Below are 12004 nucleotides of genomic sequence, written 5' to 3' on the forward strand. Positions count from 1 at the left end.
AAAACACAAGGAGAGCCTGGTGGTTCTGCATTAAGCACAGTAGAGCTGCAGGGACTCTAACCCCCTCCCTTGAATGGGCTGAGGTATGCACAGTACCTTCTGTGGTATTGGTATCACTCTTAGGGATTTTGGAACTACAGACTTTGCGGTTTTTTTTGTTTTGTTTTGTTTTGTTTTGTTTTTTTGAGGCGGAGTCTCGCTCTGTCGCCCGGACTGGAGTGCAGTGGCCAGATCTCAGCTCACTGCAAGCTCCGCCTCCCGGGTTTACGCCATTCTCCTGCCTCAGCCTCCCGAGTAGCTGGGACTACAGGCGCCCGCCACCTCGCCCGGCTAGTTTTTGTATTTTTAGTAGAGACGGGGTTTCACCGTGTTAGCCAGGATGGTCTCGATCTGCTGACCTCGTGATCCGGCCGTCTCGGCCTCCCAAAGTGCTGGGATTACAGGCTTGAGCCACCGCGCCCGGCAGACTTTGCGTTTAACCATTAATGGGACTTCATCTCTACCTCCTCTTTGGGTAGGAGAAACTAATATGGTCACAATTACCATAAAATAAGAAATCCCTATTCTGGAGATATACAAAGTACTATCTGAGTAACTATGCCTGAGAGAATCAGATATGGCTGATGGCCTTTGAACTGGAACTCTTAGGATGAATACATTAAACACACAGGCAAAGAGAGAGCAGGGAAAGCACAAATGTGATAACATGAGAACAAACTTTTACATACATTTGGTTTTAAAATATTTACTTCTGAATAGGTAATACATGCACCTGCCCCAAATTTAAAAAGGACAAAAGAATATACAGTGAAACCTATGTTTCAGAGTTTTGCTCTTGTCACCCAGGATGGACTGTAGTGGTGCAATCTCAGCTTACTGAAACCTCTGCCTCCTGGGCTCAAGTGATCCTTTCACCTCGGCCTCCCAAGTAGCTGGTACTACAGTAGGCACATGCCACCATGCTCAGCTAATTTTTGTATATTTTTGTAGAGATGGAGTTTCACGCCGTGTTGCCCAGGCTGGTCTTGAACTCCTGAGCTCAAGCAATCTGCCCACCTCAGCCTCCCAAAGTGCTGAGATTATAGGCATGAGCCACTGCAGTATCCATTTGTATTTCCTGTTTTGTACATTCTTTCATTATAATTCATTTATTTTAGAGATGGAATCTCCTTACGTTGCCCAAGCTGGTCTCGAACTCCTTGGCTCAAAGGGACCCAGCCTCTCAAGCAGCTACATACAGGTGCATGCTACACCCAGCTCTTTTCTGTAAAGTCTTACCTCCTTTCCCCCTTTTAAATTATCATTTATTTTTCTTACTGATTTGCTTTTTTTTTTGAGATGGAGTTTCGCTCTTGTTGCCCAGGCTGGAGTACAATGGCGCGATCTCAGCTCACCGCAACCTCTGCCTCCGGGGTTCAAGCGATTCTCTTGCCTCAGCCTCCTGAGTAGCTGGGATTACAGGCATGCACCACCATGCCCAGTTAATTTTGTGTTTTTAGCAGTGACAGGGTTTCTCCATGTTGGTCAGACTGGTCTCGAACTCCCGACCTCAGGTGATCCACCCGCCTTGGCCTCCAAAGTCCTGGGATTTGGGCGTGTTACAGGTGTGAGCCCACATGCCCAATGTTTTTTTCGTTTTTCTTTTTTTGAGATGGAGTCTTGCTCTGTTGCCCAGGCTGGAGTGCAGTGGCACAATCTCGGCTCCCGGGTTCAAGTGATTCTCCTGCCTCAGCCTCCTGAGTAGCTGGGACTACAGGTGCCCGCTACCATGCCCAGCTAATTTTTGTGTTTTCAGTAGAGACAGGGTTTCACTATGTTGGCCAGGATGGTCTCCATCTCCTGACCTCATGATCCACCTGCCTCAGCCTCCGAAAGTGCTGGGATTACAGGTGTGAGCCACCACACCCAGCTTTTTTTTTTTTTTTTTTTTTTTTGAGACAGATTCTTGCTCTGTCGCCCAGGCTGGAGTGCAGTGGTGTGATCTCGGCTCACTGCAACCTCTACCTCCCAGGTTCAAGCGATTCTCCTGCCTCAGCCTCCCAAGTAGCTGGGATTACAGGTGCCCGCACCACATCCAGCTACTTTTTGTATTTTTAATGGAGACAGGTTTCTCCATGTTGGCCAGGCTGGTTTTGAACTCCTGACTTCAGGAGATCCTCTCGCCTCGGCCTCCCAAAGTACTGGGATTACAGGAATGAGCCACTGTGCCTGATCTGATTTGTATTTTTTAAAAAATATTAAAGAGATTAGCCATTTGTGATGAGTAGTAAATATTTTTCCCAGTTTGTTATTTGTCTTTGCTTTTGTTCATAGTATTTTAAACAATGTGAAAAATTTTCACATATGAGGTTGAGTTTATCAGTATTTTGCTTGTAGCTTCTGGTGGTCGTGTCACCATAACAGTCTCAATTATTTTTAAAAAATTTTCCTCAGGCCTGGCGCGGTGGCTCATGCCTGTAATCCCAGCACATAGGGAGGCCAAGGCAGACAGATCAATTGAGGTCTGGAGTTCGAGACCAGCCTGGCCAACATGGTAAAACCCCATCTCTACTGAAAATACAAAAATTAGCCGGGTGTGGTGGCAGGCGCCAGTAGTCCCAGCTACTCAGGAGGCTGAGGCAGGAGAATTGTTTGAATCTGGGAGGCAGAGGTTGCAGTGAGCTGAGATTGTGCCACTGCACTCCACGGAGTTGAGACTCTGTCTCAAACTAAACTAAACTAAACTAAAAATAAATCACTCAATGAGTTTCCTTTCTTGTCAGTGTTACTACATTAACAGATTAGGAGAACATCATAGATGCAGTGTATCTTTTTTTTTTTTCTGAGATGTCTTACTCTTGCTCAGGCTGGAGTGCAGTGGCATGATCTCAGCTCACTGCAACCTCTGCCTCCAGGGTTCAAGTGATTCTCCCACTTCAGCCTCTGGAGTAGCTGGGATTACAGGCGCCTGCCACCATGCCCAGCTAATTTTTGTGTTTTTAGTAGAGACGTGGTTTCACCATGTTGGCCAGGCTGGTCTCAAACTGCTGACCTCAAGAGATCCACTTGCCTTGGCCTCCCAAAGTGCTGGGATTATAGGCATGAACCACCACACCCAGCCTGTTATGTTATTTGAAAAAGTTAGGCTGGGCGCAGTGGATCATGCCTGTAATCCCAGCACTTTGGGAGGCAGAGGCGGGCGGATCACGAAGTCAGGAGATTGAGACCATCCTGGCTAACACGGTGAAACCCCATCTCTACTAAAAATACAAAAAATTAGCCGAGCGTTGTGGCGGGCGCCTGTAGTCCCAGCTACTCGGGAGGCTGAGGCAGGAGAATGGCATGAACTCAGGAGGTGGAGCTTACAGTGAGCTGAGATTGCGCCACTGCACTCCAGCCTGGGTGACAGAGCGAGACTCCATCTCAAAAAAAATAAATAAATAAAAAATAAAAAGAGAATGGTCTAGAATATAAGAGCATTTTTATTTAATTGAACAACCACCCAAAGAAAAATTGGTTAATTCTCTAATTAACTGGTGGGATTGGTGAGACAGGGTTGTTTTATGTACCGTTTTTGGAATAACCAATGACTTGGAAAAAGTCATCCCCATGGGGGCAGCAGAGAGTCACTGATAAAGAGTCTGCTGAATTTCTGAAACCTGGTGAAGTTTGTTATATATAACACAATAATAAATATTAGGTAACATTTATCGAGCACTAGGACTTGTGCAACACTTTCTATACATCATTTAATATAATCATTACAACAATGATCTGTGAGGTGGATGTTATATTTCTTTCACAGATAAGAAAACAAGTTTAGAGAAGTTAAGGAACTTGCCTGTCATATTAGTGAGGGTCAGAGCTGGGGAATGAAGAAAAGGGAACAGGTTGAGGAGACTTAACAGCAGATCATTAGGATTCAGCAACTGACTGTGGTCCTACTCTTTTTCTTTTTTTTTTTGAGGCAGCAGGGTCTGGCTCTGTCACCCAGGCTGGAGTGCAGTGGTGTGATCTCGGCTCACTGCAACCTCGGCTTTCCAGGCTCAAGTGATCCTTCCACCTCAGCCTCCTGAGTAGCTGGAACTACAAGCACATGCCACCATGACTGACTAATTTTTGTATTTTCTTCTGTAGAGACAGGGTTTGGCCATGTTACCCAGGCTGGTCTTGAACTCCTGGGCTCAAGCAATCCACCGGCCTCAGCCTCTCAAAGTGCTGGGATTGCAGGCATGAGCCACCGTGCATGGCTGAGGTCCCTACTCTTTCATTCAGGAGTCATAGAAGCCAGAATTCTAGCTAAGGACTTACAGCTAGGTTCGAACCTGAACTGAAATTAGGAGGAGCCAGTAGTATAATGCCTGGATGAAAATGAGTAACTGCCGCAGCTTAGAGTTAATAGGAAACCAAGAAGTAGATCAGATCATCAGGTCAGCAAGTCCCTGCAGGGTAAAGCAGAAGAGTAAAGCTCTGGTAGGGACACAGGGATCCTAGTGGCCCTGGAAGAGTCAAGAGGATACTTGTGACAAGGGGCTAGTGCTAGTAAGATATAGACTTCCTTAAGGGAATATCTGGTTTGAAAAGATTAATCTCGCAGAGCTGGGAAGGAACATGGACTAGGACAAGCAGCCTTAATAGAGTATTCAGATCAAGAAAGAGAACAGATCTGCTTTACTCTAAACTGGTACTACCACTGACTTGTAAAAAAATATTTAGTAGGGACATGTGGCTCTGATGTGTTGACCCAGAGAGAAAAAACAGAACCAATAAGTGGAAGTTACAAACAGATTTATCTAAGGATAGTAAAAAGGCCTTTCTAATTACTGAGAACTACAGGGAGTTGAAAACTACAGTTAAGGACACAGTGGAAATGTGAGCTTGTGAAGAGACAGCTTAAGGGTTCCAGGTTACAGATTCCAGTGAAGGAAGAGGTAACTGTGGGAGTAGTGTTTTGATAAGTAGAAAAGGATGGGCATCAGGGTAGAACTGAAGGGGCCAGTCTTTGAAAGCTGGAGGGATGTTTTCTCAGCTGAGGAAGAGATAGGAACTAATGTAAAGGAAGAAACATAACAAGCAGAGGACTTCCACAAGATAATTCTACACAGCGTTCTCAATCTTCTCAGAGGAAGTTCTCCCAAGTTTTTAGTTGAATCAAGGAGAGGGTGGTTCATAAGGCAAGAGATGAAGTTTTAGTTTTAACTGTACAGATGATGTATAGTTTAAGCTGAGGAACAGCAATCTAGCTGTAGCTAACAAAAAACCCTAAACCGTTTGAAATATTTTTTTCTCAGTGATGGACATGAGGGTGCCCATCTCTACACAGGAGGTCCCTTTGGCTTAGCTCAGGGAATCTGCACAGCTCTCTTTGTTAGCATTATGATCTTAAGACTTCATGTTGAAAGAGTGAACTTCCAGGCCTCCCCAAGCAGAAAACATCCCTCCAAATAAACTGACTAGTTTAGGAACAGCTGGCCAGGCAACTGTCCCAATGTTTGGAATTTGGAAAATTTGGTCATTGAAGTCTGGCCCCAGGGGAAAAGACTGTGTTCTGTGAGTCCTGTAGGGGAAGAGAGATTACTTTGGAAGGCCTAATGAAGGCAAATCTCAGCCCTTCCTTCAGCTTTCATTTTTTTTTTTTTTTTTTTTTTTTTGAGACAGAGCTCAATTCTGTTGCCCAGGCTGGAGTACAGTGACATGATCTCGGCTTACTGCAACCTCCACCTCTCAGGTTCAAGCAATTCTCCTGCTTCAGCCTCCCGAGTAGCTGGGATTACAAGCACATGCCACCACACCCAGCTAATTTTTGTATTTTTTTAGTAGAGGCGGGGTTTCACCATGTTGGCCAGGCCAGTCTTGAACTCCTGACCTCAAGTGATCCTCCTGCCTCGGCCTCCCAAAGTGCAGGAATTATAGGTGTGAGCCACTGTGCCCGGCTAGGCTTTCCATTCTCAATGAAGAAAGCAATCTGTTCTTTTCCCCATTGGCTGCAATAAGCAGACTGGACATGATACTATGACTAGAAAAGGCAATCCTCAGCTTTCTCTAATGGAATGGAACTGGGTTAGGTTTGGAGAGGAAAGGTGGGTTCATGGAAAAGAATTACCATCATGATGCCAAGACTACTAGGTGTCAAACCACTAGAGAATATGGATATGGAGAGAGAATATTACTCTACTTTAAGAAGTAGTGCCTGCGTCTGCCTTTTTTGTGGGTTTATATGAATTACATCTGCATTCCATACATCAGAGCTACCTCTGTCCTGATGGCTATTCCTCTAGAAAAAGTTTAGGAAAAGCTAAGGAGCAATCTGTGAAGACAATGAATATATAAGGGAGGCTGTTTACAAAAGAAAAGCGTTCCAGTGGGTATAGAGGAAAAAATGGTCAGAGGTGAGGTAGAAATTTTTGACTTTTCCCAATTAATGAACACCTTTTCCCTTCAACGTTCTAGAGGCTGTTTATTCTTGCTCCTGTGGGAAGGGGTGGCAAGGTATCAGCTGTCTCTTTGCTACCCACTGCTACTTTCAGACCACTGTGCTTCCATCCTCTTGCAAAAATTCTTCTCCCTTTGAAGCTTATGCCATCTGGCTTTACTGCCCTTTAGCACCTTTTTTTTTTCTTTTTCTTTTTGGAGTGCAGTGGCATAATCACAGCTCACTGCAGACTCAGACTCCTGGGCTCAAGTGATCCTCCAAACCCAGCCTTCAGCACCTATTAAATAACCTCTCTTTGTGCCAACTCTTACTATCACCCTGGGAGGTTTTAGAAAAACCCATGAAAACTACAGTTAGTTCCTGACCTCTAACTCAGACTAATACTCCTACTTTCAATTCCTTAATTTCACCTTTTCTAGAAAAACAGGTTTTTGTTGATGGCAGCTTCAGGGCCATAGTGAGGACTGGAAGAAGGTAGCATTCTTCTTCTTTTTTTTTTTTAGAAACAGAGTCTTGCTATGTCACTTAGGTTGGAGTGCAATGGTGCCATCAGGGCTCACTGCAACCTCAAACTCCTCAGTCTCAGGTGATCCTCCCACCTCAGCCTCCAAATAGCTGGGACTATAGGCAAGTGCACACCCAGCTAATTAAAAAAAAAAAATTTGTAGAGATGGGATCTCTTACTATGTTGCCCAGGCTGATCTTGAACTCCTGGCCAAAGTATTGGGATTACAGGTGTAAGCCACCACACCCAGCCAGGGTAGCATTCTTGAGTGTAGTAAGATTGATGGTGCCAGCACTGGCTGATGTTGACTTGAAGACTCACTGAAAGACTGGGACTGGCATCCATGATGCATAAGGGCAGAATAGCCTGGGGGTTGTACTGCCCACTGATACTTGGGGAAAGGTTCAGGATCTGGATTTGACTCTTGTGCTAAGCTTCCAAGAAACCTAGGTTCAGAGGTAAAAGCACCTTTCCTATTAGCTGCCTCTCTGGGGACATATGACACTTTCAACATCCACCCCCCTTTGATTCTGTGATAATTATCTCCCAGGTTTTCTTCTTCTTCACTCGCTGTTCCTTTTCAAAGATTCTCCAAGAGCTCTTTTTCCACTTGTGCCTTAAATGTTGGAATTTCCCAGAGCACTCTTCTTAGCCCTCTGCTCTTTTCTGGGGCACTTATCCAAATCTATGGCTTCAACTATCACAGAAAGGTTGATGTTTCAGAACTTCTGGCCTATAGATCATAGGACTTTCTAAAAAGTAGCCTCTGGCCAGGCACCATGGCTCACGCCTGTAATCCCAGCACTTGAGGAGGCCGAGGCAAGTGGATCATGAGGTCAAGAGTTTGAGACCAGCCTGGTCAACATAATGAAACCCCGTCTCTACTAAAAATACAAAAAATTAGCCAGGCATGGTGGCATGTGCCTGTAGTCTCAGCTACTTAGGCTGAGGCAGGAGAATTGCTTGACCCTGGGAGTCAGAAGTTGCAGTGAGCCAAGATCGTGCCACTGTCACTCTGGGTGACAGAGTGAGACTCTGTCTCAAAAAAAAAAAAAAAAAAAAAAAAAAAAGGAGCTTTCTATAAAATAAGATGTGCATAGAAAATAATTTCAGGCCGGGCGCGGTGGCTCAAGCCTGTAATCCCAGCACTTTGGGAGGCCGAGACGGGTGGATCACGAGGTCAGGAAATCGAGACCATCCTGGCTAACACCGTGAAACCGCGTCTCTACTAAAAAATACAAAAAACTAGCCGGGCGAGGTGGCGGGCGCCTGTAGTCTCAGCTACTCCGGAGGCTGAGGCAGGAGAATGGCGTAAACCCGGGAGGCGGAGTTTGCAGTGAGCTGAGATCCGGCCACTGCACTCCAGCCCGGGAGACAGAGCGAGACTCCGTCTCAAAAAAAAAAAAAAAAAAAAAGAAAAATAATTTCAAGCAATAAAGATAGATGTACAATGAAAAGTATGTCTCATCCCTCCTAGGCCCACTCTTCATAATTTTTTAATGCATGTGTAAATGTGTCATATTTATTCTGTGCTTGCTCTTTTCCTCCACTTATATTTTTTCTTAAGTTTTAGATCTGTATATTAAACATGCCACTAGGACATATCTATCTATCTATCTCACAGGTACCTAAAACTTCTTCCCTTTCTTTGGAATTCTCCCTCCTGCAACACCCTACCACTAGTCTCCTTTTTACATCAACACCATGAAAAAACTGTCTTTATATGTTGTGCCTTCTCAATTCAATCTGGTTTCTATCCACCATAACTACAAAATAGCTTTCTCCAAATTTCCTAAATGACCTCCTTGTTGCAGTATCTTTTTTGAGGGGACAGAGTCTCGCTGCAGTGCAATGGTGCAATTTCAGCTCACTGTATCTCTGCCTCCTGGGTTCAAGTGATTCTCCCAACTCAGCCTCCCAAGTAGCTGGGATTACAAGTGCCCGACACCATGTCTGGCTAATTTGTGTATTTTTAGTAGAGATGGGAGTTCCACCATGTTGTCCAGGCTGGTTGCGAACTCCTGACCTCAGGTGATTGGCCCACCTCGGCCCCCAAAGTGCTGGAATTACAGGTGTGAGCTACCACACCCGGCCTATTTATTTACAAGAAAACCAAAGTCTTGTTCTGTTGCCAGGAGTGCAGTGGTGCAATCTCCGCTCACTGCAACCTCTGCCTCCTGGGTTGAAATGATTCTTGTGTTTCAGCCTCCAGAGTACCTGGGATCACAGATGCGTACCACCATACCCAGCTAATTTTTGTATTTTTTGTAAAGATGGGTCTTGCCACATTGGCCAAACTGGTCTCCAACTCCTGGTCTCAAGTGATTCACCCGCCTAGGCCTCCCAAAGTGCTGGGATTACAGGTGTGAGCCACTGTGCCTGGCCCTTGTTGCAATATCTGATAGATACATTTTATTTATTTTATTTTTTTGGAGACAGAGTGAAGGGGTGGCCTGCCCCTCCACATTTGTGGGTGTTTCTCGTTAGGTGGAACGAGAGACTTGAGAAAAGGAATAAGACACAGACAAAGTATAGAGAAGGAAAAGCGGGGCCCAGGGGACCGGTGCTGTGCTTACAGAGGACCCACACCGGCACTGGCCTCTGAGTTCCCTTAGTATTTATTGATAATTATCTTTACCATCAAAAAGATAAGGGAGTGGCTGGACAATAGGATCATTGTAGGGAGGAAATCAGCAGTAAGACATATGAACAAAAATTCTTGTAACATGAATAAGTTTAAAGGAAAATGCTGTGCCTTGAGATGCATATGCGAACATCTCCATAAGCCTTTTAGCAGTATTGCTCCAACAAGCCCCACCTTATTCCTAAAGGCGGTTTTCTCCTTGCTCAGTAAATAAAGCACAGAATGGGTTTTACCCGGAGATGTTCCATTGCCCAGGGACGGGCAGGATTTTTAACCAGCAAGCTGCCTTCAGGTACTTGTTTAACAAAGACACATCCTGCACAGCCCAATATCCATTAAACCTTGAGTCACCACAGCGCATATTTCTTGCAAGGACAAGGTTGGGGGTAGGGTCACAGATTAACAGCATTTCAAATACAGAACTAAATGGAGTCTCTTATGTCTACTTCCTTCTATATAGACACAGTAACAGGCTGATCTCTCTTTCTTTTCCCCACACAGAGTCTCACTCTGTCACCCAGACTGGAATGCAGTGGCCCGATCTCAGCTCACTGCAACATTCTCCTCCTAGGTTCAAGCGATTCTTGTGCCTCAGCCTCCCCAGTAGCTGGGACTACATGCACGCACTGCCATACCTGGCTGATTTTTGTATTTTTAGTAGAGACGGGGTTTCAACGTGTTGGCCAGGCTGGTCTCCAGTTCCTAACCTCAAGTGATCTGCTCACCATGGCCTCCCAAAGTGCTGGGCCTATTTTATTTTTTTTGAGACAGGGTCTTGCTCTGGTGCCCAGGCTGGAGTGCAGTGGCGTGATCTCAGCTCACTGCAACCTCTGCCTCCTGGGTTCAAGCAATTCTCATGCTTCAGCCTCCCAAGTAGCTGGCATTACAGGCATGTGCAACCACACCGATCTAATTTTTGTATTTTTAGTAGAGACAGGGTTTCACCATGTTGATCAGGCTGGTCTCGAACTCCTGGCCTCAAGTGATCCACCCGCCTCAGCCTCTCCAAGTGCTGGGATTACAGGTGTGAGCCACCACGCCCGGCCCTGATGGATATATTTTAGTTCACATTTTACTTTATCTCTGTTACACTAAACGCTTTAACCAGTTTCCTTGATAGTTCTCTATGGTTTTCTTCTTTCCTTTCAGTTTGCCCCTTCTCAGTGTTTGTTTTCGGCTTCCCTCAACCTATTCTGCAAATGCAGGTATCTTTCTCTCCAGCCCACTTCATGGCTTCAACAGTCATCCATATGCACATGCACCCACACCTCAAACCTTTCTTTTGGGTTCCCAACCCACATTAGCTAATATCCCAGGGGCACCTAAAACTCATTATCTCCCCCTAAACGAGAAAGAAAATGGTATCATTGGCCGCGCGCTGTGGCTCAAGCCTGTAATCCCAGCACTTTGGGAGGCCGAGATGGGCGGATCACGAGGTCAGGAGATCCAGATCATCCTGGCCGACCCGGCGAAACCCCATCTCTACTAAAAAAATACAAAAAACTAGACGGGCGAGGTGGCGGGCGCCTGTAGTCCCAGCTACTCGGGAGGCTGAGGCAGGAGAATGGTGTAAACCCGGTAGGCGGAGCTTGCAGTGAGCTAAGATCCGGCCATTGCACTCCAGCCTGGGTGACAGAGCGAGACTCCGTCTCAAAAAAAAAAAAAAAAAGAAAATGGTATCATTATTCCCCAGTTGTCCAAGTCACAACATTGGTACCTCTTAATCCAATCTGTATCTCCCCATCCGCACTCTTCCTTCTACAGGCAGACGCCTGGAAAAGAGCCTCACAACTGCTCTCCTTGATTCTCACTTTGTCCCCTCAATTCATCCTTCACACTGCACGCAGCGATCTAAAATGCCATAAAATTGTTCACACCTCTGTTGAGATACTTCAAAGACAATGAAAAGTCTTAAGAATAAAAATCAATTAATTTACAAGGCTTCGCATAATCTGGTCTTCCCCTATCTATTACCTCTTTCTTAAGCCACACCAGGCTGTTAGCAGCTCCAGAATGTACCCGCACCATCCTCCCCACCCCCAATTCCCAACAGCCCCACACGGATCAGCTAGGCGACACTTGCTACAGGAAACCGGCGTTCAAAAGGTAAATGCTGAACGAATGAATTCCGAGACGGGATCTGGGCAGCGCTTTCGGCTCCGGATCCGGGTTTACGGAACGTCCGGGTTATCAGGAAGCTCAGAGGAAAGGTGAAATCCAGATCTTGACCCTTCACTCAAGTTCGCCAGACAAACCGATCCCCGTGCTATTCCGCCCTTATGAGTCATGGCTGCCAATCCCAGCCTTTCAGTGGGTCTTGAAGTGGCCACCAGCCAGCTGTGGCGCCACCAATGTTTCCACATTCAATAATGCCATCCTTTCCCATTCCTTATTACCGCCCCAAGCAGCCGTCAAGAAATACCGGCGTTGCCAGCTTGCCCCA

Source organism: Rhinopithecus roxellana, chromosome 8 (genome assembly GCF_007565055.1).
Source record: "Rhinopithecus roxellana isolate Shanxi Qingling chromosome 8, ASM756505v1, whole genome shotgun sequence".
NCBI classification, from domain to species: Eukaryota; Metazoa; Chordata; class Mammalia; order Primates; family Cercopithecidae; genus Rhinopithecus; species Rhinopithecus roxellana.